Raw genomic sequence first — 27,026 nt, forward strand, 5'->3', positions numbered from 1 at the left:
CTCAACAACGATAATCACTCACGATAGCAATGACGGATGAATAATATATGCCTAGAAAATGTGTTTTCTATTACAAATATCATTAGAGTGGCTTTGAACGTGAATCGATCATTTTCAGTATGCGCAATAATAATGATTGTATTTTATTCCAGCCCCTGGAAACGATAAAGAAAACATTTTCTACCATTATTTACAGTATCCGTAACTGTTGGGTGTATTTAATTAAGTTATTAACAGGGTAATAACGTCAAAAAATCAACCAGTGGCATATACAACTTTAATTAGGTATTTCCTTCCTGTTTGGTTAACACATAAAAAAAATAGGCCTAATAGAGTTAAGCCACTAATACTCATTGAAACAGTAGTCATTTAATTAAACTGCATATTGCATATAGTTTTCTGTGTAGTAAAAATATTGACATTATTATCGGTTATTTTTTATAAGTTAAGGACATTATTAAATACCCCATAAGAGTGAAATAATAAAAATATTACAAGGTTGATTTAAAGTAAAACTTCGTTAGGTTCAGCATTTGACGTGAGTTTCAAAAATGCGGACCACATATCAGTGCCATAGTAACAAAAATTATTTATTTCCTAAAAGCTTACACAGTCATTTTCTTTAGGGTTGAGTTCGATAATGCAGTAGACAACCATAAATCAAAAACGACTTTCTGATGTAATCAGGAACCGGTTCAATCGTAGGAATTCTAATTGGCAGGGGGAGACGTGTGTCGCATCCATCCCCCACCACCCACATGGACAGTAATCCATCAAGGTCGAAACAACCCCCATTCAGGCGTGCACCACCCCTATGAGTTTTGGAACTATGTTGCCATGTTTCGTTTCGTTCCTAGTTAAGCTAGTTTTCCGAAAATTAGTGTCTAAAATACCCAAAAACACGCTTTATAAAAGTGGAAACTATTTTTTTGTAATGTCTATATCTAAAAAAGAAAACTGCGGGTGAGATAAGTAGGGTCTTAAGGGTTGGAATAGTTCGGCAACAGGGCGTAACTTTCCTTTGACGCGATCATTTTTCCTTGGAGTCGTTCCATCATCACGTCACAGCCGTCCCACCCCAGCGCGACGTTGCCAAATGGCACGTCGAATTTTATTTATGGGTCCTTCGCCGATCTGTTTCCGTAATTAATGATATCATGTTAGGCAACTTTCGGCCCGTTTTTTTCTTTGATTGATTAGTTTTTGGGGGTTGGCACTCGGGGGAAAACGGGCGTTTATCTTGCCGCCTGTATGACTTTGGAAGCTCATTTTATATAAATCGATAATGTGGTTTTGATCGATGAAAATAATGGATTAAAAATACGATACAGGAAGTGTTGATTGGAGTTAAATGTGGAACACTTTCTCTGTTCCTGCCTGTTTATTTTGAAAACGTGTGTATTTAATGTGTTAAGTAGCTTTTCAATATCTAATTTGCACAGTAATTGAAATAATAAAATTTAAATTTTAAATTGATAGATAAAATTAGCGAGAAATGAGTATTCAGGATAGATGTCAATATTTTTTCATAAATATGTATTTGGTTATAAAATATGTACCTATTTCGTTGTTTTTCTGGAACAGTCTTTAGGATGTTTTCTGTAAAACTGCCAATTAGCCAATTTGAGCAAAAAAGTTTATTTAGCATTTTATGTTGATTGTTATAAACGATTTAAATATCAAGCAGCCGTTTACTGAACTTAATAGAGTTGAGGTATGGCTAACAGTTCTAAACTAAATTTTGAGACAATTCCTGCTCTTAAATTACTATTAAATCAATACAAACAAATTATTATACATACCATTCATATCTTCAAGATGATTATATAATAAATAGCTAGATATTTTGTGCATCAAAAAGAAGAAACATTTAAAAGTATACTTTATGCAGGAATAAATATTCTTTTTTAGTCGTAGTTTTTATGGTTTTAAATGTAATTCTTGAGTTTTCTCGCTTTTGGTCTAGATTACCTGTTGGTAATAGTCTAAAAATGACTTTGCCTTTAAAAAAAGTTAAATTTTTACTTATCTAAAATATTTACAATTATTTACAAAAAAAAAAAAAGTTTAAAAAATACATACATGTTTTAAACTTACTGTAGGAAAAAACTGGTTATTAAAGTAAAGTAAGCTTGTAAATAAATTTTAATTTTTTTGACTTTTTCAGGTCGACAGAATACCAATCCAATGAAGAGGTCAAGAATCGTCTTAAGTAAGGTAAATACTTTGGTTTTTTAAATATTTGTACTGTAAATTAACTGTTTTCCGAAAAAACATTTGGGTGGGAATGAATTTCTTTAAAATGATGCAGTGTACAAAATTGAATTTTTGATACTGTGAAGTAAAGTTTTATAAAGCATTTAATTGCAATAAAATTCTGCATCAGCCAATAAATAATTTCTGACCTTTTATGATTTTTTTTAAAGTGTTAGAAGCTATGACTTTGAAAACTTATTTTTTAACCGTCAATATCTTGAAACTGTATATTCAAGTTTTATTAGGATTAAATATTTATAGAAATTTGAAATTTTGGAAGTTGGAGTTTTAGAGGAGAAATTTATTTTTACCGTTTCGTCACTTCCGGTTTAACCGAAAGTAGATGCCTCTTAAAGAACAAAATTTAAAATGGCTTTTTGCCATAGTTTTTAATATTTGAACCTAATAAACTTTTAATACACGTTTTGGGTGGCTAACACTGTGGGTGGCTAAAAAGTTTAAAAGGTGTTTCATATAAGTTCTGTACTGTAGTCTTAAATTATGAATTTTTTACTATTTCATGTGAACGAATTTACATTTATTTCTTGGTGATTTTTTACTGCTTCCGGATCTTCTTTTTTTTTTTTTGCGAAAACATCCAGTAACACAAAAGCAAAAGAAGATAAGGTGATTCCTTACAGAAGCACTACATAATATTACAAATATTAAGTACAAATTTGAAATTGATGGCATCAACTAAAATTACGCTAACTTACCGGAACACTTAAATGGCGAATTTCGAAAATTGCTTTTCTTGGTGAGTGTGGAGGGTAAAAAGAGAGGAAGGCGGACATCAAGAATTTTATTTACATAGACAATTTTTCGGTATGGATTTTTCGACGTTAAAGAATTCAGATCGCATGAGAACTCGATCCCGGGCAATTTTTCTCTAGACGACAAAATAAAGAAAAAGTGACATTGACGAATCGGGGACAAGTCCCTCTGAAGTGCAATTTATTCACACTGGGAATTTCGCACGCTGATCCGTTCGGGTGGAAGCTTTAAGCTATCGGAATCCCGGTATAGGTCTACACGTGCGTTCGCTAGATAACAGCAGATTTTTTGGCATCTGACTAATTGCCGCCCATTAATATGTTTCACCTCGGACTGAAATCTGCTATTATACTCCTTTTTGCTGCTGCTGGGTTTATTGCACCTTTCCTTGAAATCAGTTTCGGCGACCGACGACCTTCGGATTACCCTAAAATGTCTAATACCATCTTCGTGTATACTTATCACAGGTTTTAATACCACCCAGGTGTTAATTCTTTCATTGCAGCCTCTTGTAGTGCCTGGAAGTCCTCTGTTGTATGTTTCGCAGCCAGGACAGTTTTCTTCTACCTATTCCTCTCTTTCCTCCTTCTATTTTACCCTGGAGAAAACGTTGGAAATGATAACGTTCTCCGCGTAGTATGTATCCAAGGTAGTCAGTTTTTCTTCTTTGGAGTTAGACAGGGATATGTATTTACCGAAACTTTGAACAACACCAACAACGGAATCCTGCTGAACGAAGAACGTATCAATAACATTCGTTACGCGGACGACACTACAGTATTTGCCGACAGACTAATTGACTTGCAAGAGTTGATGAACAAGAGAAGAACGGTGCTAGTGATCAATATGGTCTAAAATGAACACAAGTAAAACCAAATTCATGATAATAAGTACGCAGGACACCGGAAACTTTCAGCTGTTTATCAAAAAGAGTCCAGCAGAAAGAGTGTCCAAATTCACTTACTTGGGAAAGTGACAGAGACTGATAGTCTTTTACGTAAGGATATGTGGAAGAATCCTTTCTTAGTAAGGCAAAAAGCGACTCTGACTTACCACTCTTACCAGACCAACTTCCGCAGCAGAACTGACTTGATGATGACTTAATAAAACAAAAACACAATTTTTTATTTTCAAAGTCATGGACGTTATTAATTATGTTACGTGATCACTATGAACTATTGACATACGATATCGTTGGTCAGAAAGCCTTAAGGCTATAAACTACTTACCACTCGTTTTTATTTGTTCTGCATGATTATTATGAAATTACTGTGGCTTAAAGTTACCACAGATTTGAGTATCCACTACAATTATTTATGGTAAAGTGAATGTTGATTACTACTTAGCACTTACGTGTGTTAGTTATTAGCTGTTAGGAGTTTTAACCTGCATAGATCAAGGAAAAATGGTTTAATCGTCATTCCAAAAAAAACGGAGTAGATAGCGGGAGGCTGTTTTTTAATACGTAAAAGCTCATATTTCAATCTTTCCCTTGGTGTTGAATTTGCGGCATTCTCCCTTGTATTTTTCGGTCAGGCTTCGACTATGACTAAGTGGACTTTGTTGTTCGCAGGACTGAGAAAAATGATGATTCCGCCATTCCGCATTGAGAAGTGCGCTGGCTGCCCTCCCGCAGGGATGCTCTATGCCAACCGGGTTTTATTCCGTTTCTTTTGCCTTTCGGTCCGACCACTTCGAGCGGAAAGTCTGACAATGAACAGCGATTAACTATTTTCCCGTTTTAACAACCCACGGCGATATTTCATGCTCTTGCTGAGTGGAACAACTACGGGAACTGTTCGGCTGTTTTTTTCCTACTCCAAAACCAAATTCAAAGTTCCCATTTTTCCTCCATAAGTACGCGAAATTTACCTTATTTATTTAACACTTAAAAATCAACTTCATTACTATCTTAAAGTTTTTGACCAAGACAAATTAACAAGTAGCAGTATTCAGCCGGCTTAACATTTTAACTACTGTTAATTATTCGGTTTGATTAAAACATTAACATTATGGTAACAGTTTGGATTTTTAAAGGCTAAAAATTCATTTAAGACACTAAAACGGTGGGAAATCCTACAATAACAATATTGTAAATCAATACTAAATTTCTATTGTAAAAAGCTACAGAAAAATCAGAAGGTAAACAACCAAGCAAAGTTAATCCAACAAAACCCTCGGACAAGTCTTCGTGAATAATTTATCGAGAACAAATATTTTCCAAACGAGGGTCGGCTAATTATTTTTCGGGAGTATCAGTTCACTGGCCACGGAAAAGGGCAAACAAAGACCTGGACTCGGCCATAAATCGCCTTCAGCTACAATTTCCCCTTCATTATTCATAAGTGAAAAAGTGGAAAATGAAAAATTCGTTCATGCTTTCACATAAAGTGACTGCCAATAATGACGGAGATCATTAATTATTCACCCCCTTCCTTATTGATTGATAGCCTGGACGGACAAGGGGAAATACAAATATTGAAAATGGACGCATTATAGGTGCGCGAGTTCGATAAAAGTCAACATAGCAAGTCTGATGGTACGTTCCGAGATGATTGTAAAATTGCATGTCTACGTTGCAAAATGTCAGACCTAAATTACTGTTCATTAAACCTGGAGAAAAGGTTTATCAAAAATGTTGGAAGGATTAAATATAGGTTTTAATAGCCATTTTCGGTATACGGTTGAGCTTTTTTTTTTCAGTAATTTTCGTTCTGCATGCTATACAGTTGATGACAATATAATTAACTATGCATAAAGTAACTTTCTTTGTCATCAGCCAAAACTTATACAGAGACAAGTTTATTTGGAATTTCTGGTCAGTAATTACCAAACAAAAATACGATTTCCAATTCACCGGGCTGAAATATGTCATTATAAAAACAATTCCTTTAAAGAATATAAAGCTGAGACCAGGGGTAGACAAATGGCGTCCATTAAACCGCAGCGCGAAAAAAATAGTGTGTCGGAAACGGGAACAGTCATCAATTGGTTTATCAGTCAAACAGAATTTCTGGGAAACGTACGGATTGCCGATAATTTTTCCTTTTCGTTCTTTCCGCACGATAAGGCCTTTGTGTTGGTTAGCCCTGTTGGTTGGATCATGGATAATAGTAGTTTCCCCATTTTTTCCCCAGTATGCATTCACGTCTCATTGGGTTTTCCCACCAGATATTTGTACCCACAATTCCATTTTACACGTAAACAGTATCCTTGAATCCAAATTTTATGACTAACTCTTTAGGCAATAATCTATTTTCTTAGTTTAAAGAGCCTTTACGAATCTTTTCTGTGGCGCCTTTAAAAGTCACAGAAAGGATCTTTTGAAAGAGTTTAATTTGCGAGTAAACGGCCTTGGTAAAGGTATGCAAATAAATGGGCATTGTCAAAGTTTATTGTTCAGTTTAGCAGGTAGAATTACTTTGGGTTACATAACCGGAATTTGAATTTTGTGTGTAATGCATAAATTTGTGAGCATTCAGGGACAGGCAGGTGTTTAGATCTCAGGCACCTGGCGGGCAGAATTGAAACTGGACACCAAACTGTGGATATCATTTTCAGCTTGTAACCTACATCAAGGGAAATAATGTAAATCTAGAAATATGCAGGCAATATTCAGTTAATTTCATATTAAAAAACCTTATCTGAGTATGTTTAAACTGACCAAATATAGTTCATAAATTAAAGATTTTTCGGATAACATTAATACCCATTTACAATATTTGTCCTTTCACATTTATGTTAACTTTCTGACAACCTCTAAATTTTAAACCTTCTAGTTTACAAGATTTTTTCAAGTTCACTGTCAAAATAATCCATTTTTATCAAATTTGGACGTGGTTTACCACTTTGATCTCTCTTACCCTGCCATATTCACATTACATTTTAAATGTTTCTCATGTACTACCAACTAGTTTTATTTCATAACCAATTTTCTTTCCATTCTGTTTTACCTTATAGTTTCCAATTAAACAGAAATGGCTTTTGATTATAAAATAAATAATACAAATTTTTTAGAATACGAGAAAGCTAATCATCTAATTTGTAATTCATGAGATTTATTTCCAAAAAAATATATAATAATTTAGGAGGCAATATAAACAGCATCACAGTCTGTCTCTCTCGTTTGTCAAACTGTTTACGCTTGTGATAAAAATTACTAATAATTAAAAAAATTGTTTCTTTAAAACTAAAATTCTTTCAAAAAACTGCAATTGACAGCCAAAACTAAAACTATCATTAATCTTAGTAATTCCAAGAGTACAAAATAAAAAAATGTTTGGCGTAGGCATAGAGATAGAAAATTCTCAGAAATGTATTTTTGGAAAAAATGCGAAAGGAAAATTGATAAAATATCTAGGAGAATTTAAGAGAGTGATGGAAAAAGGCTTATAAATGCACATCAAAAGCTACAATTCAAGGCAATAGAATTTGGACTATTGGCAGGGAGTTTCTGTCAATTGTAAGATAGTTTCTGACAATGCCAGTTAGTTTGAGGCAATCCTAGATAGCTTCTGACATTGCCAAATAGTTTCTGGCAAATTGCCAGATATTTTCTGAAAACTGTGAGAGTTTTTGGCTATGTCAGATAGATTCAGAAAATGTTAGATAGCTTCTGACATTGCCAGATAGTTTATCGCATTAGTCAGATAGTTTCTGGCAATGCTAGGTAATTTCCGTCAATGCTAGATAGCTTCTGACATTGCCATATAGTTTCTGGAAATTGTGAGATAGTTTCTGGTGATGAGTAAACTAAGAATTAAAAAGATTTGAAAATAAATTTTACAAAAAAAAATACTCAAAATTTGTAATTTGTTGGACGATCTCAAAAAAATAAAATAAGAACATGCAAACCGTTTTTACTCCATCTTCAACTGTTTGCCTGCTATTATGTGATATTAGCTTTTCAAATATTGAAAATTCTAAATCTAGATTAAGTAGCAGTATTAAAGTTTAAACAAACGTATAAAATGTTTAAATTGCACAAAGACATATAAGTAGCAGAATCTAAAAATAGCATCATCTTTACTTAGGCTGGGTTTTAAGACCTTTTGCAACCAAATCAGTCTGTTCTAAGTTACAGGACGATAATCCATTTGGTAACCGTTAATATACAAAATGAAGGAAGTTGCTGGAGCATGAGAATAGATGTCTAAGTCTCTGTATATGGCTGCTCAAGAAATAGTACGGGTTTACGGGATACATACGAAACTTTTAAAAACTAGTTGAGAATCGAAATGCCTATGTGGCTAAATATTAACTTTGTTGATATTATCTGACAATTGGCAGAAATTTCCAGAAGCTAAATACGTACGTATTTTCTCATACTATGTCCTGCAGAAGGGCTATGAAGACCTTGGAACAGTAAGAAAAATATTGGTTTGGTTAAATATAAGATAGATCTGATGGTAGAATATAATCGAAGGATTTGTTCCATTTGTGCATTAAACTCAAAACCACTTATCATAAAATTTTTGACTAACCTGGAAAGAAACTTGTTTCAAAATTTGATGTGGCGGGTAAAATAAACCAATACTTTGTATTTTTTCATTAATGATTGAGGAAAAATAAACCACATGCTTAATCGCAGCTTTAGAAGGCGTTACTTAAAAACTGCCCTTAGTACAAAAAAGGAAAATGAAGCAAAAGACCCAAAAAACCATTAACCGGTGACGTTTGACGAATTTCCATTTGGGACCAACCCTGCACCCGAAGGGATTTAGGGTATTTTCCGTTTCCTTTCAGGTTTTTAGGCCACGCCGTCGGGGGAGTCCGGGCTGCCGCAGACGAACAAAGACATCAGCATGATGGATGCCCTTCATCTTATCCTGGCGCGTGATCGAGCCATATTTCAGAGGCGGCATTGGTCCCCGTCTGCGACTCTGAATGTTAATTTCGCCAAAGAGCTTTTGCTACTGTCTTTCTAACCGAAAACGCCCCCTCTCGCAAAAAACCCGTCCAGTACTCGACTAAAAACAAGCACATTCAAATTAATCCGTCTAAATCATCACGTCACAGATCACTGACAGTTTATAAGACAGCAACGCGAAAGAAACTGGCCATAAATAACCGCAATTGTTGAATCGAAATTAATGACAGTTTATGTATGTATGTATCGTAGGAGGTACGCGTACATGTTACGATGATGATTATATTAATTAAACCGCGTTATAAATTGCCTACAACTTAATTAAAACGAGCTTAATGTACAGAAAGAAGAACTTGCTTTGGTCGGTTTTGCTTCGTCTCGCCTTCTTTATATATTACCAACATGCACGTTAATGATTTTAGTTAGTGGGTTATTAAAAGGTTGATTTTTAAATGTAGAGCAGCAAATCCCACTACTAAAGTTTAAACAAACTTATAAAATGTGTAAATTGTACAAAGACACAAAATCAAGAACCTGTCAATAAAGTGTCAGTAGTTGATGGTATTTGCATTTTTTATTTAAATTTTACTTTCTTATTTAAAAGTACTATTATAAACTGAACAGAAGTTCCATGCTAAAGCGGAAAATAAAAGTACAAGAAACGTAAATAGGGTTGCTTTTCTCATTGACTGTTGAACTCTCCCCATTAATTCAATAAACATTATAGTAATTTAGTTTTTAAGCAGTGTTTTCGGCGGATTTTTCGTAGGTTTTTCCTAGTTTGTAATTTCATTTATACTTACAAAAAGAAACTGTGTCTAAAATGCTCTAACTTTGTTTGGATATACAGGGTGAGTCTGGAAAGCGACAACCCCTTCATATTTTTTAAAAAAGAATTTTCTTTTAATACTAGCTCAATTTAGTCACCCTGTATTATAGTTTGGTTTTGCAAAATATAGTAGCAAACCTACAATTTTTATTTGAAAAAGGAGAAGAAGTAGCAGAAGAAGAAGTAGCTTCTTATAACTTCCTGCGTACAATATGTTTTCAGAAACCAAATACTCATTTTATCATAATTCTCTTCAGATCTCATAGCTTTTCGTATAGGTGGCGTAAGTAGTGACTTCCTTATTATCTGGCAGTTGATTATATGACCTTTTGAACATGTAACACCTTTGCTCTGCTCGTTCTAGAAGCCTAAATCGAATGCAGTCCTTGTTTTGGGTTAACTATATCAAAGTTAAGTTGGAAATAAGATTACTCACGAAATTGCTCGAGTTTGCACTAATTTACTTAAATTGCAGGGTTGAACTTTTATTGCACTAAATCGAGAATTTCTATTACAAAACGATCGTATATTAATTAGAAAGTAACTGTTTAACTTTTGTTTTTGTATCTGATACACTCTAATTTTTTTCCTAGACTATTTAAATTAAATATTGACTGGTAAGTCTTGGTTAATAAACTTGATTTATTACAAAAAACTGATTAGTAAAACTTAAAATTACAAAAGTAACACGTTTTGATAACATTTTAGAGAAAAAGTGTCCGGTCTTTAATGGCACATCCACTGACCGATCCCGTCAAATAATCATCTCGAAAGCCTTTAATAACCTTAAGTCCAACAAGAAGCAAATTAAAATGTACGCCAGCGACCCCTTTTTGCTCCGTTCTGAAGCCTAAGCAGGCAACAGAAGAAATGCATCATCCTCTTGATTAAACCGGTACATGATCTGCTTACTGACTGCTTGTATCTCCGAAAACTGGTTACGCAGGACCAAACCTTTCATTAGGAAAATTGCTTCATTAACTTTATTAAATGAAGAGTTGCGAACCAGGACGTTTTGCTCGCTTATTTGGACGATTATTTTAATTTAGAATTACGTGTCCGTGCGCCTCTTGCTCGATTTGAAGTGGACCGAAAAATCCTTGATAATTGGGGTGTGCCATACTGATTACTGTTATTTTGCAGGTGTTGAATGTTTGTTTGATTTTTTTTTCTGGTTGAGTTCTGTTATTTTATGTTATTATACAGAGTGATTTGTACATGTCTTGAATATTTTAACAGTGTATTCTCCTAGTCATTTTAGAGAGAAGTCTTCATGACAATTGTCAATTTAAGGTCTTATTGTTGAGATACAAATTTAATTATGAAAATTGCAGAAAATAATAAGTTTTATGTATTGAAGAACCTGAAATTTCAAAATATATGAGCACTGTATAATAAAAATCTATTTTAATTTCGATCAGTTTTCCTGGTTACTCTAGAGCAGACTCTAGACTATACCCAGCTAGCATTTTTTTACCTGTTAAACTAATCATGTAAGAACATTGTTGGAATAATATATAATGTTCAAACGAGAAATAAATTGAATTAAACGCTAGGCGTGTCTAATCCACCAAACAGAAGCATAACATTCTTATAACGAAAAAACCAAATACAATGAATCAAAGTTCCACGACTTGGGATCAAATCGTTTAATCAAAGTCTTGCTGTGTCACCTCCCGGTGAGAACCAGCCCACGGTTCCATGGCGAGAGATTTTCCATCAGCCGATTCTTTTATTGTTAAGTCGCTGCATATGTATGTAGCCTTAACATGCCATGCTTTCTGACAAGCTGTCTCAGCTTGTTCTTGTTCGTTTTACTTTCGTGGCTTCGGGCTGAAGGCAATTTATTTTTCGTCGTCATTTTGGACGGTTCAGCTTTATCAAATTTAATATGCTGATGCTCGTTTGAAAATTGCCTAGTAGCTAATGCCAGTCGCGTTAGCGACATGCAGTCGATTCTACATATAGCATGTACAGAGGTAATTCGTTAAGTTAAAGTAACACCTCAAGGAAGATAATCTCAGATTAATTTCTTAGATATAGAACGGTTTTTGCTGCAATAAACACCGATATAGGTAGAAAATCGTACACGCAAAAGAAGCAGGAAAATATCACATCGGCCATTTTTACCTCGCCAGAGGTAAATTATAAAATCATTAAAATAATGACTACAAATGCGACTTTAATAACTGCGATAGGGAAAAAAAGCTCACGGGACTATGGTATTGGTCACTTTTGCTTGCAGGAACAGGTAGTTAAAAGCTCGTTTTACTTTAGGAGAATGAGACAGCATGGTGAACGAGTACTGAGATCTTAGTCACGGCAAAGATCGAGTGACTCGAAACCAAAAAAAGCAAAAGCAACTTTAAAGATGGTTATCTGCATATATCTCCGTTGTCATACCTACGCCGCGCCACTGGAACCTTGTACGTGATACTCTTAAGTCAGTAATTATGCTAATGGTAGCCCCCCGTATATACATAAACATCCACTTAAATGCAGATCGGTCCGTTAAAAAATTACGGGACGTCGCAAAGATCCGATTTGATGTTCCTCACTTGCTGCCGGATTACCATAATTTGCTCCCGAAAAAAAAATTTGCCATGCGACCTTGTTTGGTTTACATCTGTGTATAATTTCTTATATTGAATTATTACTTTGTTTCAAGAATAATTACATGTAATTTAGAGACCAATCAAGGGATGTGAAAAATAATGAGAAGGTAAAACGTCGACCAATATCAATTAATCAACCATTTGAAACAAAAATTATCCTAAATACTCTATCAGCTCTATAAATAATAAGCAACACCCTCGTTATTACCTAATATTTTTTCAATATACTCTTATTAATGTGTAAGACTATTATACATATTCCAATAAATGTAAAAAACCCAACGTTGTTGATTTAGTAAAACTGAAAGTTGGGCAAGAATATGTCGAAATCTTGACTAGCATTTGTCTAATTTAATCGAACTTGTAACGATTTAGAAGATAGCAATAGCATATCATAATCCAGTAATACTAAAGCTCAAAGTTCTATTAAAGAATCCAAAATCTCAGCAAAACAAAAAACATCTGCAAACCTGAAACTTTGAAGACCCAATAGTGAGATATCAATTGGTCAAGGATATTAACATCCAACTAAGTAAGATCAGAGAGTTGAATCGAATGAAGATCCAAACATAATATGAGATACCACAATAACGACTTCAACAAAAGAGTTACTGCAAACAGAGAATACTAGTCACAAACAAAAACCATGTATAACAAATGAAATTCTAAAGCTAATGTGAAAAGAAGATCGTACGAAAACACAGAGAAAAACCCATATAAACGTATACATAAAGAAATATGTGAAATACTGAAATCCAAAGAAAAATGGTACGGAGAAAAATGTGCAGAAATAGAAGATTTACTAAAGATCCTAACTTTCATAAGTAATTAAGGAGTTAGCTGGTATAAAAATACGAAACCAAAGCAATATCTTGCTGGACAGAAATGGAAAAATAATCTAAGACACTGAAGGAAAACTAGCAAAATGGAATGAGTATATCCAAGAAGTATTCGATGATGACAGACAACAAGAAATAGTGGAAGACGACACGGAGAGAGTTGGGCTCAACAATAACATGGATGAGGTAATGCAGTAAAAATGACAAAATTTAATGAAACTCTAGGATCCGAACTAATCACAGAAGATTAAATAATAGGCATATTGGTGGGGCTATATAATACAATATACAGATCACTGGAGAAAACAACAGAGGGAGTAAAGGTTAATGAAATACCTATTAACAATATCCAGTATGCAGACGACACGAAGTCAATGAAAGTAATGAGTACACTTAAGAATTGGAAAGATGATATTTAACTAAACGAGAAATGTGTTATGAAGTAGAGATCTTAACTTACAACTTAGAATCAGAATATTGGTATGCTACGTTTTCTCAAATCAAAATAAAGAAACTGGAATCTCTAGGCCACGTGATGAAAGGAGATAAATATGTATTGGTGCGGAATATTATGCAGGGAAAAAGATGCAGTTCCATTGTGTTGTTTAGAGCTGCATCATCAAAAGTGAGAATCTTCTGAGAGGAGATGGCACTTGAAGAAGAAAAAGAAGAATACTGCCCTACAGTATAAACTGAAGAAGAAACTTATTTGCTATTTCAGCAACATAACACAAATACGAGTCTACCCTAAACCATCAAATGAAAACAAATCGGACCGAGAAGCAAACAAATACAAGGGCTCCTTCATCATCTCTTAGCAAGGCAAACTTACACGGACACCCCAAATAATTGAGTGTCATTATGATTAATGCATTTCAATCGATTTCTGTTATTGGAGAGGGGCGATAAAGCCTCGGTTCAGTCAATACAAAACGTTATTACAAGGGTGTTTTTCCGCGCAAGATTTATGGGCAGCTTCTTATGGAATATTTATGGAATCGTTGCGTCGACGAAATGCAAGACGGAGTCGAAAGTATGACGTGTTTTCATAAACAAATGCAAATTTATACAATTACCCTGTCCCGCTCATAAAAGAATCAACACCACTCGAAGAAAAAATGGCGGCTGGTAAACCGCAATATAATGATATAGGTACATGGGGAGGGTTCTCACTATTATTACTGAAGACATGCTGTTTTTTTCAATTTGTCAAGTTGTAGAGACCCGGGTGATATGTTTGTGAATGTGTAAGGGGATACGGTTTCAAAGGAAACTGTTTTTTTTATTTATTATAAATGGAAGAGGACTGAAACGACTATTAGTATTAATCTTATAAATTTGACTTTTAATGACACTAAAGAGTCACACATATTTTAGCATATATTGGAGAAGAAGTAAAATTGATTACTCATTGAATTATCGTTAAAGTTTATTTTACACTCTTAGTTCCTTGTAATATTTAATTCATATAAATTCTGTTAAATTTTTTTAAATTTAAATTTTTGTTTACCATCACTAGAATTAATCAATAAGTACTTCAAGTTGACTTGAAAATAATACAAGCTTTGATTGTATTTGTGGTAAACCATGAATATTAATAATTGCATTGAATAGATGAGAGAACAAAACGAGAAGAAGTTTTAACCAAACAAGGGACGAAAATTTATCATCCATTTAATTTAAAACGGCATCAACAATTCCAAACAAAGGCTAAACCGAAATGAATAATCGAAACAGTGACTAACGGCTTGTTATTGTGTAATAATTTTGGGGCATTTATTAAAGATGGAGAAAGGGAATGAATAGATAGGGGTAGGCAGTGAATTACCGGGAAAGCAGCATTGTTGCGGACGGGAATTGACGAGAGGGCATTATCGCCTTCATCCATCACAGACGAAGAGTATCAATGGTGTGCGCCACGCCATCTTCCCACAGGAGACCGAAAAACTGAAGCCGTGCCTGCTTTTTCTTTTTGTGCTCGCCTCGCGCGCCATTTTTCATCTTTTCTAGTTTCGGGGCCCGTGACGTATGTCATTTATTTATCTGGATAAGAAATGCTTTTAGTTCCCTTTTTGTATGTGAATTTATCCATTCAGGAGACGTTAGGCAGGCACAATGGAAACATGCAGGTCGCTAATGTATGTTTTCCTAAATGTGTACCCCCTTCCTAAAACCAATTTATTATCATAGATAATGCTAATGATTTTCATATCTACCTTTAGCAACCCTTATTCTAAAATCAATGATTACGTACGCATTACCAATTTTCTTAATAGTTATGATATAAATGAATGTCCAGAAAGCGGTTTACACCGTATTATCAAACAATAGTGGCAACGAAACTAACTTTCTATTGCTTATTCTTAGGTCCTGAGTACAAAATGAATTAAATTTTTTGTTACAGATTCTTGCCTTTTTGCTGTGCAAAAATATTTTTATTCATGCTCAGTTTAGTATCACTTAGATCTGTTATACGTTCCTGAATTTTTATAAAATCAAATCAATTATCCATTTAAATTAGGAAATTATACCTCTGTTTTGTTTTTCTTTTATAAAATCCTATTTTTGATTAAAATATAAAAGTTTATGTCCATCAATCAACATTAGGATAGCAAATTCAGATGATAAACCGTGTTAATTACAGTTTTTTAATAATTTGTGTTGAAATTGAAATTTGTGATTATAAGCACATAAATTATTATTACACAAGTGCAATTCGGGACACCATGTTTATTCATTTAAGTTGTTTGTCTTTTAAACGGATCATGAAAGAACAATTAAGTTATTACTAAATTAAAGCAGTGTCTGTGAATTAAATTTGATAATAATGAGAAAGGAAATTCCAAAGTATTTTTACAGCAATTAATAATAAAAGTTTGATTATTTCATTAGCAGTATTATAAATAACAACATTTATTAAACTTAATGCAAGCGAATGGTTTGAAGGTTTCTTCTCTGTTAATAACTCATCAGCTATAGAATTGTTTTTTGTAAGCTTTGAAGCAAAAACAGAACAATTAATCATTTGTTTTATGAAGCCATTTTTCGTTTATATTTCTATGTTTTAAATGAAATATATCATTGACTGTTATATCGGTAGTCGAGACAAATTTTGAACATTAATGAAGTTATTAAAAAATATATAAACAATTGTGTCAATTAACAACAAAAGTGATTTCGTCATTCTTAGATCATTACTACCAGAAAATAGTTTGAACTGTTTTACCCTTAAAAACTACATGAATAGTACTATTATAGACTGTATGCTATAGTAAATAAAATTGAAAATAAAAAAAAAATTAAAAAAAAGGTTGTTTGTCTCATTGACTGTTGAACTCTCCGCTTTAATTCAATAAGTTCAGTAATTTCAACCAACTAATTTAGTTTTTAAGCAGTGTTTAAGGCGGATTTTTGGTAGTTTAGTGCTTTTTTATTATTTTATTTAAACTTTTTTAGACTTTTTTAGAGAAGTGTCTAAAAAAATGCTCTAACTTTGTTAAAATTTCAAGTAATTAACTGTGTGCACCCAAAATAGGAAAACTGTTTTGATTTCCAAGCAAGTCGTTTAGACAACTATCTACTTGATGTTCTTACTTATTTATACTTTGAAAATTTCAGTATAGAATAAACGGCAAGCTTTTCTAAAAAAAGTTCATAATAAGCATAATAATTTAATTTCCGTTTGACGTCACCTTTATAGGACCTTCCGGTGGTGATAAGTTTACTTTATCCACGTACTGTAAAGTTAAGCGTAATATCAGAAATGTCCAGACTGGGCATTAAAATTGCAGTTAAATTAAGCAGTAGTCCCTAGCAGAATTACGTGTGGGAAAACAAGTTTAAAAGATCATCATCACGTAATTACTGGTCGCAACTAGTTCGTGTTTAAGTACACTGATTGACCAGGATTAAAGCTCGTCATTTTTAATCCTATCATCGCCAGGAGATGAAGGGAATTAAGTTAATAACTTCATTATCAATCTGAACGTAAGTGCTTGAAGTTAAGGTTATTGAAACTGTGTGATTCTGTAGAACTATTGGCATTAAACTTTTTATAGGCTTGAGCCATTAATCATATTGGTACGTTGCGAACCATCTAGACTGAAGCAGGTCAAAAATCTCGGTTTCTGGCCTGGCCATCGGCCATTAATACCCGCCATAATCTAAGATGGCAGCCTGAGATTATAGTAATCAGTATGGGTCGTCACACAAAACCACGTCGTAAGATTATAGGGATCTCTGTTTTACCTTCTTGAATGAGTAGACGTGCCACGTAAGCGATTAATTTAATGGCTCAATTAACTCTTAATACGTAATAATAGGAAACAATTTAATGAAGAATGGGTTTTATACACCCAGTATGATGGTCGTTACCTTCACAACTAAAAATAAAATGCTAATGCGAGAAGAAGCCTACGGAATAATTACTTCCAGTTCGGTCAAAAAGCCTGGATGTTGCCATGCAAAGTGGAGTTTTTTCAACAAAAATTCAAGCCTCATTTACACACAAGGATTATAAGAAGGTAATGACGGTGGGTTTATTGTCGGGCGGTTATAATTTTTTTAAAATGGCTTCGCCATAAATATAATTAGTGCGATCATTAGAATCATTAGCCACGATCTAGATAACAAGAACATACGAGACGCTCGTTATAATTTTTGTAAACAGACATTGGGTTTTGTTTGTGTATAATGCGATTATATTATTATCCTGATAAGGGTCATTAATCGGATTGTTACGAAAATGACTTTATTTTTCAGTTGCATGCTGTTTAAATGACCTCCAGTCGGTTTGCTACAATTGTCTCATTTTGTTTAACATTTTTTTTGGGAGGAAGTCGATATTAGTTTAATGTGAAATGTTTGCATTGTGTAATTTCTATAATTTTTGTTTTTTCCCACAATGGATATTAAGCTGACATAAAAAATGTGTGGTCCTCCTACTTAATTTTAAAATGGCAGACACGTCAACTTTAATTTTTTAGGGGAGTAAGTGTAATCATTGACTTAAGTTACTAGATCTAAGATATTTTATGCACTATCTTAGAGGCACTTGACCAAATAACTGAAAATTTTAAAAATAACCAGACATTAGTGAGACTTCTTCTGACAATTTTTAAAATGATTAACTTTCTATTTAGTTCGACATCCATTTTAAGAATTTAATTACTGTTCAAGGTGTTTCTTATGAGTGATGTAAAATATTGCATGGAGTCTAAAAATAAAAGTCATTTATTTTTTAAATCTATTCTTAAACGACACTAAAATGAATTTCTGTATTATTCTCAACAATTTCTATAATTAAATTAATGATTTTTTGTTGTAATTTGTTTTGCATAATAAAAAAATGAATGAAACGAATTTTTATCCGGTATCTTGAAAACGAAGCTACTAGCAAAAAGTTTCTTGTTGATTTTTGTCATAAAATAGAACTATGTAAATATTTGACTAAAACTAAAAAACCCACATTTATATTATAACACAAGCGCTATTATTAAGGGAAGCGAGATATCAAGCTAAACTTGTATAGAACTTGATAGATACTTGTCATTATCAACTAGTTCTGTCCTTTTGAGCACCCATAAAGTCTCATTCTCTACTTTAAAAATTAAGGCTCAGAAGAAAAAGAAAACCACTTTTTTGAGCTCAAATGAAGATACTGTTAAAAGTGGACAACGCGATATTATTTTACTTCAAAAACGCGAGTTTGTATAAAATGGTAATTTTTGAACCTCCTCTGTAGCTCACTTGCCATTTAAGTTAGTTTTTGAGATATTAAAACTTAAATAAAAATAATAATAAAAACTAAAATATTTTTGCGTCATTTAATTCTGTCAATGTGTTATCTTTTCAATGTGTATGACAAAAAAAAATCCTGTTATCAAATAACAGAATCGATTTTTAAACAAAAAGGTGCTAACACCTAGAGCAAAAAAGAAACATTTAAGAAAACAAATACGTTGACACATTAGATATTTTACTCCTTTAATTGAACAAAACATCATCACAATTATAATTAAAAAAAAAAAACTTATGACACGATATTCAGATAATTTATTTTTACCTTTTTGTTGAACTATAACACATTTTTAATATTATTGCAGTCATCTGGGAATGTCAGCGTATTTATTTTTGTGACTATATTTTTTGATTTTAAATATTAGCACTTTTTAAGAAAGGTAAATTTTTTGTTTAACGACCTTCTTTTTCCTTCTATCTACTGTTTTCCTTTACTCCGTTTAATCATCGAAAAATCTACACCCTATGCGTCCCATAAAAGTGTTCCATGTCAATATTTTAAATTCTAAGGCCCAGTTGTACAACAGTGGTTCAATCGTTGAACCTGGTTAAAGTCAGGGACGTCACTTTGACTGTAATGTATTTAACTTTAACACATGAACTGTAAATGTACAACAGGGCCTAAAAGTTAAAGACAGTTTCAGCAAATTCACTAATTTACACTTTATGGAAAGATCAGCATGAAGTAAAATATCAATCCAGTAATTTAGGATTGGATTACTGTGCATAATAAAGTGTGTAGTAAAGAAAATAATTATTAGTAACACAAATGCATATTATTTAATTTTATTAAAATTCTGCATATAATATGGTATATAAACATAAAAAACATCAATTTCTATGTAAAATGGAATTTTTCTCTTATTATTAAAATTAGCTTTTTCCTTAAGCACATATTTGGTGGAAAATCCTTTTGGTTCTTTAATTAGAATAAATTTGCCTCACAATACAGCATTTTAACAGCATGAGAACAGGAATTTTGCTATCTTCTTAGCCTTGTTTTTCTGCTAGTTTTTGAAATTTTACAGAGGAAAGTAAAAATTGAAAAAATGCCAAAAGTTAAGATGTCATGGAAGCAAAATTTACACAGATGATTATAAGCACATTTTTTCAATTAAGAAGTGTCTGCATATTTAACTAATTTTAGTGCAAATAGTTAAAGTTTAAATTTTTGTTTTGCTTACAGTTTTCAGATAGTTAGCTTAAATTTGGACTATGCATCATCATTCTACTTCCCAAACTTTTTTCTGGTGCGCCAATAATTTTTTCTATAAAAAAATTTAAAATTTTTGTTTAATTTAAACTGTTTTCTCTCTTTAATTTTGGTCGTACCTGTCACAGTTTTTACGAAAATTACAAACTTATCAGAAAAAAACTCCCCTAAAAACTCTATCAAAGTGCCGTATGGAACTGAGATGTATGTTCTAAAAAAATTGTAATTTGCTTGAAAACAGCTACAGATACGAAAGAAATAAATGAAACAAAAACCATGATAAACTTCTCCTTAATTTTTAGACAGAAAAAGTGTTTATAATTAAAACAAAGTCATTTTGTATTCATATTATTCACATAATGAAAAACTGTTAATATTTGCAACCATCAGAACAAAACTAAATTTTAGGAAAAATAACACTTAAGTAATATCATACCTGAATCAAAACTACACTACACATTGAAACATTTTTAAACAATACATATTATACACACAGTCTTCACATTTTTGCGCAACTTTCAAATCACTACTAAACACACAAATTCCCAGACCAATACTACCTTTAAAGTGAAAGCGACCACAAAATAATTTTAAGGGCCTTCTCTACTTAGGGGGCCTATATTGCTCAGAATTGTGGAATAAAGATCCGATTTGCATATTGTGCAACTTTCAGCCTAAAATGACGTACTCAGTATGCGGTCTGGTTTTATGGCGTTCTGTATTGTCTACAACTAGTGCAGACTGAACCAATTTTGCATGCCAGATGCCAAAAGTAGGGCAAGTTCTTAAGATTTGTTCTTTAACAGTGGGTGACTAATTTTTATCTTCGAGGAACCGCCAAGGAAGTTGGTTAAAAAATAAGTTAAGTTCCCACCGAGAAAGAGATGTTCAGCATCTGAAAGCAGTTAATATTGGTTGTGTAGTTGTTTGTAATGAGGAACAATAGATATTTTTTAACGTCGTCTCAACCCAGGTTGTAAAAAGGACCACTGCACCACTACAACAATAGAAGAAATTTGCATGAAATATGCCATAACATAATTCATAGAGTATCTGAACAACACGTGGTCAACAACAGTTTTAATGCTTAGTGCAGCAATTTTTGGTTATAGCCTTTTCACTGAGTCTATTTAGATTGCGGGACGTAATTCGAAACTAACAGAAGTTGGCGATCCCAGATTCCCCAACAAATTTGCGGACAATTATCTGCTCTCCCAAGTATAAATGAGTTTATGGCAGTCGGGTGACCAGGAGGCACAATGGTCGCTATATATCAGCGCTGTCGTTCAATTCGGAATTGCAAAACTTTCGTTGAAATTCAAATTCGTGCAATTTACCTTTTGTCGGTTCTCGTTTCACGGTTCAGTCGTAAACTCTTTTGATTTTTTGGACGACCTTGTTTTTAGCATGGAAAATTTGCAAGGTTGCTTTGATTGACAGACATGCAAAAAGGATTCGAAATGTTTTGAAAACATTTAGGGTAGAGTTAAAGAAAACCAATTTTCTGGGTAATTCCGACTTGTATGCCGAAATCGATTTATGCTTGACGTAAAACAACGATTAGGAAAAAGTTGATTTTGAAAAATTAAACATCCAACATAGCTTAGACACACCTTTGCGGTGTATAAATGAACTACATGTGGGCAGTCAAATTCTTTAACACAAAACAATCCTCGTTGGAAATCTAAAATTTGATGTATGTTAGCTTGCACAATAACAAAGTGCTCGGACACCTCTTGTGTTTGAATTGGGTACAAGATTTTTACCGGATAATGGGCTCATTGTTTTGATTCATGATTTATCTTGTTTGGTGTTAGTTGATGGATGATCTGACCATAAATACATACATTTTATTGGTCTGAAGCGAATTACTATTGTTTTTTTTTTAGTTAACCTACTAAGGTTATAGAAGAAATCTGTTCTGCTGCGCTCAAAAAAGAAGTTTGAACTTTTCTATGTTATACTGACTGATAGATATTAGAGGTTAAAGATATCTATTTCATAGACATATCAACTTTTTAAACAGTTCTAATTAAATTGACAAGAATTCTAGTTGTCTTGATGGCTTGTATGAACAAGAATTTACGTAGTTGAAAAAATTATGATCATAAAGAATTCTATTATAATTAACCTTTATAATTTTTATAACTAAACGTGTGAACTATTATAGAACTTAACGCTTTGCGCAAACTGCAATTTAGGTCGGTGCGTTTATGTGGTACGGCATAGCGAGATAGGCACTAAGTTGGAACGGACAGGTCATTTATAACAGGCAACCATTTCATCATCCGAAATCATATTTGTTACCTTCAACAACAAATTCCGGTTTCTCATATCGACCGTAGAGCTCACGCTAGCCGACCGTGTTGTTTGCTTTACAAGCCGTTTCACCCCGCGTATTTAAATATAAATAACCCAATTCTTATTCATTCGCGGAAGAAATGGCCAGAAAAAAAATCGAAAAGTTTCCAGACTACGAAAGTTTCCATTTTTGGCGAAGAAAAGTTCGCGGATCGAAGGACATTAGACGACCGGGATCGGGATCACGTAATACGTTATGGAAAAGTTTGCGGCGGTTTTCGAATCCGTCCTAAATCTCCGGGATATTTATCAGTTTTTGTCGCCCGCAGAACGATTCCTGATCTCCTTTTTATATTCTGGCCCGCTCTTCCGATCTCTCAATCACGCCAAAGTCTTGTTTCTTTGCCGAGCCCTCTGTTCCATTATTCATTACCGGAGAGCGCCCCATCCATGTTTCGAGCACACCGAGTTTAGTCCTTTGAGAAATTGCCGCATTTTTGTTTCATGTCGTTGATCGCATCGTCAAATCAAATTACTTTTTTTTCCTAAAGTAAACTTCCAAACACGTCATTAAAATTAAAACATTTTTATTTGTTTCATCCAATATTGGAATGAGATATTTTAAGTAATTCAGACCCAGTTTAAAATTTAGGTGTTCATAAAATAGAATCTGAAAGGTGCAACATTTTTGGTCAATATCAAAAATTTAGGTGGTTTTATGAAAAAGTCACAATTTTTATACACTCAGGTTTCGCCTAACAAAAGCATCATCAGACGTATGACATATTACTATGCAATTGTTGTGTGTGTTCTTGCCAATAAAAATTGTGGGACTTTGTGATTTTGAGTTTTTTTATAAAACCAGCTTTTACAATAAGTCTCATTGAGAATTACGGACTACTTATCTGAGTATCAAAAATTTAATCAAAAAGTAACAACATTTACTCAGTTTTTCATCAATTTCAATGAATTCAAGATTAAAAATTGGAAATTCTGGTTTAGTTCTAAATGTTGATGCAAAGTACCAAATATTTTAATTATTTTTCTATAAACAGCTTTTCAAATACTGGTGTTATTTGAAATTACAAAACACCTCTCTTAGGAAACGTTTTTTTACTAATTTTTTTAAATAGGGATCTGGAACGTACACGATTACCATTGTATGCATGGAAGGTAATCAAGCTCGTTTAGGTTAAAGGTTGCTTCGGCTGTGACATTTTTACAAAGTAACATTTAACTTAAGTGCTTAAACCTGCTTAAATATAGTCGGTTTGCATTATTTTAAGCCAAGTTTTAGTTAAAGGAATTCAGACTGTGACAAAACAGGTGAAAAAATGTTCAGTCTAAACCACACTTAACTGAAACTCCCTTCAAATGACGATATGTGAGTTAGTTAGAAAGTATCTATGAAATCTGTCAAGTGAGAGTTGTCGCAACGTTACGTACGTACATACAAACTATGAAAAAACCCAATCAGTATTGGTGCTTTTAGAAAATAAAAAATATACTTTTTTAACTAAATTGGGTCATAAACAGTAACTTAGTATTTCTATTTGAAAATACGAATTGTTTTTAACATTAATTACTATTATTGTGTTTTCCACTTAGTTCATATTTCTTTAGTACTAAATTTTAACTTTTTTATTAGAGAAAAATGTGCTTAATACATTCAATTTAGTCTACTAACGTGTATTTGAAAGCAGGTGGCAAGTAAGTTCTTTTAAAGACGTTTAACCTTTGGGTCTCTTCCTTCCAACTTTCTAGATATGGAATCATATTAGGACCATTTGCACCTGCAACTTTCTGATTAAAGTAGGAAATTGAGTATTTTTGCCCACTTAAAATACGTTAAAGCCTCCTTATTAAATACGTTTATTCTCACTTAAAACCATCGCGAATTACCTTGCGCACATAAAAACAACTAATAACCGTCCCACCGGGTGAGTAATAACTTAATCTCGAATGCAAAACCATTAATGGCACGTTTAAAAATCCCATCTTTAATTCAAATTAATTCTTAGAGAGGGGCAGAAAAAAGCCGCAATTCCTTCTTCAGAATTTAATGCCACATCAACCGAGAAGCTCAAGTTAAAAATGCACTCGCTTAAATAACTTAATCTTGATTTTCATGAATATATTACCATGGATAGTGGATGAGATGAGTTGATTGCCTCAGACGTTCACTTGGAGAGGGTGAATCAAGTAAACACACCAAGTAATCGTTAATCAAAAATTGTTTTGAAAATGTTTAAAAAATTAAAAGAATCCTTTTCAAATTACCATCAGAAGCTTCTGTTTCTTCCTTTAGCCATTCGTATAATTTTGTATGTGCAATTTTCAATTATTTTATGCCATAATATAAGGCTTACATGATACCATGCCTTAAAAGCTAATCAAAATTAAGTAAATGTAAAGATTTCTAAGCATAACGACATTGTTTTAAACAAATGTCTTTAGGAGATCGACAGTCAAGTAGGCAAGCAACCCACCTAATTTCTGGTTTTCGTTTTGTTAAATTTCTTTTAATTTCTTTGGTATTATTGTAAATGCAAAATAAATATCTTGAAACTGAAATTTGAACCGTAAACATAATTATTTTGATAATCCCTTGAACAAAGAAAACAATATTTGTTTGGCAGCAATCATTAAGAGATTAATGAATAATAAATTCGCGTTGTGCGGGCTTTTTCATCTTTTAGTACTAATAGTGCTCGTTAAAGCAAACGATTCCGCTTTTGTGATAAATAAATATGACGGTTCGCTGATGAGTGCCTCAACAAAGCACAATCGCGTGTGCGCTTCGAAAGCACAAGATATCATTTACAAAAGTCGTTATTGTTAATGTCGGTTGTTATATTAATGGAGTGTTTTGATGCGAAATGGACTTGATGTAACTTGTTGTAATTTAATTAGCGTTTACGCTCGTCGTTCGCGTCTTAAACATCTTATTTTTCCGGTCCGGCAACTTTACAACACCTCGTCCCTTTTGCATTACTAGTGATTTCCCAACGCTTCCATTATCCCTGGAAATATTTTAATGATTCGCGTATTTTTTTAGCAGCGTGCGGTACTTTCAACATAATAACGTACACAACAATGGCGTCACCACGGGACAGGCAACCTTTTTTTAGGATAAAAGAATATCTGCTTGAATAATGCCGGTGCTTAATCACTTGACGCGAAATTGAAAAATATTAGAGACAGGCTACTATTATAATTATTATGGCGAAAAATGCCGTATATTTATCCTCGTTTCCGCGCGCTAAAAAAATCATTTGTGTCGCTAAAATATGAGCGAGGGTGGCGGAATATTTTGGAAAACGGATATTATGTGTGTCGGATTCTGGAACTACAGAGCAGGAATTCCTGAAATTGTTACGCAAATTTTATGTAACAAAATTTCCAGAAAGTATTTTTCCCTAGTTGTTAGCTACATATTCCAAACAAACCACCTACTAGAAACTAAAGTTATCCAGATTTTTAACTTTACGTAATTTTGTTTGACACTTTGTCGCCATTTGATTATATCTTTAAATTTGAGACACCCTGTATACTTGTACGTGCACTGTGTATACAAAGAATCACTAACTTTATTTTGTTTTGAAGAATTTGATTTCTTTTAATATCTACCTTTAGAACAGGTAATATAATTTGTTACGATAGTTTTCTTTAACTATGTATGATAAACTAATGTGCATAAAAACAATATAAATAAAATCGGTAAGAAAAAAGTAAACTCTGTCATTCAAGAATAAAGTAGTCGTCTTCAGTAGTACTGTAAGTATGAAACACTTTGAATATAAAAAAAATAAACTGTCCACAATTTGATAATGAAAGTAAAAATAACGAAACGTAAAAATAAATTAGTTTCTCCATTAAAAAATGTCGGACTCGATGAAACTTTTTTCATCAAGGTGCAAACAATTTTTTGGATATTAATTTTGGAGAGTATGTTCCTGCATTTTTTAGTAAATTTTCTCTCAAAAATCTGCAACAAACATATCTATTCTAAACAGGTTTAGACACTTTCCAACTTGTTTTAGAACTTTGACACCAATTTTAACCAAGTTTAGACTGCTGAGGACTGTTAAGTCAAATTTTAAAATTTAACTGACTAAACTAGTTTGACCATTTTTAAAGAGTGAACGAAATGTTTGGTAAAATTTTTTGGCATCACAAACTGTATAGACAATGTTGAACATGTTTAGACATATTCCATCTTATTTTTTCCTTTAATAACAATTTTAACTAAGTTTAGACTGGGGGACATTCAAATTTAAACATTTCATTAATTTTTTAGACTAGTTTGAACATTTTTAAATATTTGACAACGTGTTTAATCAAATTTGGTGGTTTCTAGACAATTTTGAATCTGTTTAGACACTTTCCATATTGTTTTAGACCTTCGATAACAATTTTAAACTTAGATTACTGCAGAGATTATTAAGTCAAATTTACTCATTTGAACATTTTTAATTTTCAAACATGATTTACACATTTGACAATACGTTTAATCAATGCTTTTAGACAC

General features: G+C 32.9%; 1 long non-coding RNA gene across 2 annotated transcripts in view; it reads left to right on the forward strand.

Annotated features, from left to right (window-relative positions):
- The window catches only part of LOC145730270 (uncharacterized), a 243,325-nt gene that overhangs the window by 42,668 nt on the left and 173,631 nt on the right, over window positions 1–27,026 (forward strand). For both annotated transcript variants that reach the window (XR_014178576.1, XR_014178577.1), the window contains exon 2: window positions 2,168–2,217. This is a non-coding gene — a long non-coding RNA (uncharacterized LOC145730270). The remainder of the gene's footprint in view (window positions 1–2,167; window positions 2,218–27,026) is intronic.

This window comes from Ips typographus, linkage group LG6, assembly GCF_016097725.1.
Source record: "Ips typographus isolate SLU linkage group LG6, UJ_Ityp_2.0, whole genome shotgun sequence".
NCBI classification, from domain to species: Eukaryota; Metazoa; Arthropoda; class Insecta; order Coleoptera; family Curculionidae; genus Ips; species Ips typographus.